At 40.6% G+C, this 2,667-nt stretch overlaps 1 long non-coding RNA gene across 1 annotated transcript; it reads right to left on the minus strand.

Moving 5' to 3' along the window:
* Nucleotides 1-408: 408 nt before the first annotated feature.
* Nucleotides 409-1,924, minus strand: LOC125495927 (uncharacterized). Its single transcript, XR_007272313.2, has 3 exons — nucleotides 1,360-1,924; nucleotides 1,206-1,260; nucleotides 409-1,102 (listed from the first exon to the last, which is right to left on the minus strand). It is a non-coding gene; the product is annotated as an uncharacterized LOC125495927 (long non-coding RNA).
* Nucleotides 1,925-2,667: the final 743 nt, after the last annotated feature.

Genomic DNA, 2,667 nt, shown 5'->3' on the forward strand with positions numbered 1-2,667 from the left:
TATCTTCATCGGATACAGTGACGAGTCTAAAAGATATCGTCTCTATCAGCCCAAATCTAAGAAGTCAATAATCCCAAAAGATGTCATCTTCGATGAAAGAGCTCAATGGACATGGACAAAAAAGGAATTTCCACCACATGAAGGAGATTTTCTTCCACCAAGTCCAAGTGAAGATGAAGGTCCGACTCCTCCAGCAATGCAACCGTCTTCCAGCCCATCATCGCCAAGATCTCCTACAACATCCTCGAGATCGGTGAGTCCAACAACACAGTCTAACTCTCATAGTCCAGCTCCAGTTCGACGAACACAAAGGGATTGACGACCACCAAGCTATACTTGAAAGATTTTCAGTGGAATCAAGCTATTATGGCTCTCTTCACCAACGAACCACAAAGCTTTCAAGAAGCAGCATGAGAAGATAAATGGGTCGAGGCCATGAATGAAGAAATCAAGATGATCGAAAAAAACAACACATGGGAGCTTGTTGAGAAACCTAAAGACAAAGAAGCACTAGTACAGAATAGGCGATTTGCGTCGGATGTGAGGCGCCTATTTGCGTCGGACATGGGTCCGACGCCACAGGCCTCGACGCAAATGACTATCAATGATCTACGTCGAATGCAGATCCGACGCACATTTTCATCTATTTGCGTCGTACCTCGTATACGGTGCGACGCAGATGGCTATCCCAGCCCAATTCAGAGTAATGCAGAGATAATGTGCGTCGCACATTGCCAAGGGTGCGACGCACATTAGTGATTTGCGTCGCACAATAGGCTATGTGCGACGCAAATCACTGTTTTAATAAAAAAAAAATTATTTTTGGAACTAAAATTCCAGATTCAATCATCTCTGTGAGACGCACAAAAGAAATAAAGAGAAGAAAGAAAAAATAAAGAGAAGAACAGAACCTCGTATACAATTTGAAAACAAAAAATTTAGATCTAACACACAATTTGAAACAAAAAAAATAGATCTAACACACAAAAAACCCTAAAATTTAATATCCAAACATTAAAATTTACAATTTATTACAACTTTTACATAGATCCAAAAAAATAAAAAACATTCTTCAATCTTCATCATCAATAGTCGCCCTCTTCTGTTAAAAACCAAATATAAAAAATAAAAAAACGCCATTATCTTTCAGATCTAGAAAAGTGTAAACAAAAAAATCAGAAAGAAAAAATTTAAAGAATTCGAACCTGTTGGAGATGGAGAATGGGAAAGAAAGCCAAAGTATTTCAGTCACTTTCAGATCTATAAGAGGGTACACAAAAATATCATAAATAAAAAATTTAAAAAATTGAATCTGTGAACACAAAAAAAATCGGATTTAAAAAATTTAAAAAATCGAACCTGCTATTTCAGAACGTTGAAGAAAGCCAAATTATTCAGATCTATAAGGTTTTTTCTTCGAAGCTTCACCATGCTTTTTTTCCTTCGAAGCCAAATTATTTCAAATCGAAGCCATTGGGGACGCTTGACGGGGTTTTTGGGTAAAGATCTTGTCTTTTTGGGGACGGCAGCGGTAAAAATCCGGCAGAACCAACTAAGATGGCGTCGGTAAGCCATTGGGGACGAAGCCATTGGGGACGAAGCCATTGGGGACGCTTCACTTCTGGAGTTCTGGGTTTCAGAGACACGGGGAGGGAGAAAGAAGATTCGAGTGAAGGAGAGAGAGAGGGAGAGAGAGAGAAGCAAATCAGAGAGAGTTTTAGGTTAGTGTGAGATGGGGAGTTGAGGAGTTTTAGGAGACGGAGATGGGGAGATGGGGAGATAGTGAGATGGGTACGCGGCCCAACTAAGATGTGCGTCGCATGGGCTTGGGGTCCGTTGCAAATCAATAATTTGCAACGCACCTTAAGTACGTGCGACGCAGATGGTTCATTTTTGCGTCAAACGCTCTTTTGCATGCGACGCAAATAGGTTTTTGCGTCACTTCCGTGTCTGTGCGACGCAAATGAGGGGACGCAAATCGTCCTTTTTCTACTAGTGAAGTCATCGGTCTCAAATGGATCTACAAGGTCAAGTAGAACGAAGATCACTCCATTCAAAAATACAAGGCGCATCTCGTTGCAAAAGGCTCCTCTCAGCAACCTGGAATTGACTTCAACGAGACATATGCTCCAGTAGTTCACATGGAGACAATCAGGTCAGTCCTTGCACTTGCAGCTTAATTAAAATTACTAGTATTTCAATTTGATGTAAAAATCGCATTTTTGAACAGAGAGCTCGAAGAAGAAGTATATGTTGAGCAACTGCAAGGATATCTCATTATTGGAGGCTAAGAAGACAAAGTATACCGCTTCGTAAAACCCTTTATGGGCTTAAGCAAGCTCCAGGGCCTGGAATAGCAAAATTGATGGCTACCTCATCCAAAATGGCTTCACAAAAAGCCCAAGTGAGCTATCACTATGTATCAAGGTCCAAGGAGCTCAAGATTTTCTCATATTGTGCCTCTATATAGATGATCTAATATACACAGGCACTAGTTCGAAAATGATTAGGGAATTCAAGAAAGCAATGATGTCGGAGTATGAGATGACCGACCTTGGAGCCATGAAGTACTTCCTTGGCATGCAAGTCAAGCAAAGCCCAGGAAAAATATTTCTCTCACAAGAGAAATATGCAGATGACCTACTTAAAAAGTTCAACATGAGTGAA

Source organism: Beta vulgaris, chromosome 3 (genome assembly GCF_026745355.1).
Source record: "Beta vulgaris subsp. vulgaris cultivar EL10 chromosome 3, EL10.2, whole genome shotgun sequence".
NCBI lineage: Eukaryota > Viridiplantae > Streptophyta > Magnoliopsida > Caryophyllales > Amaranthaceae > Beta > Beta vulgaris.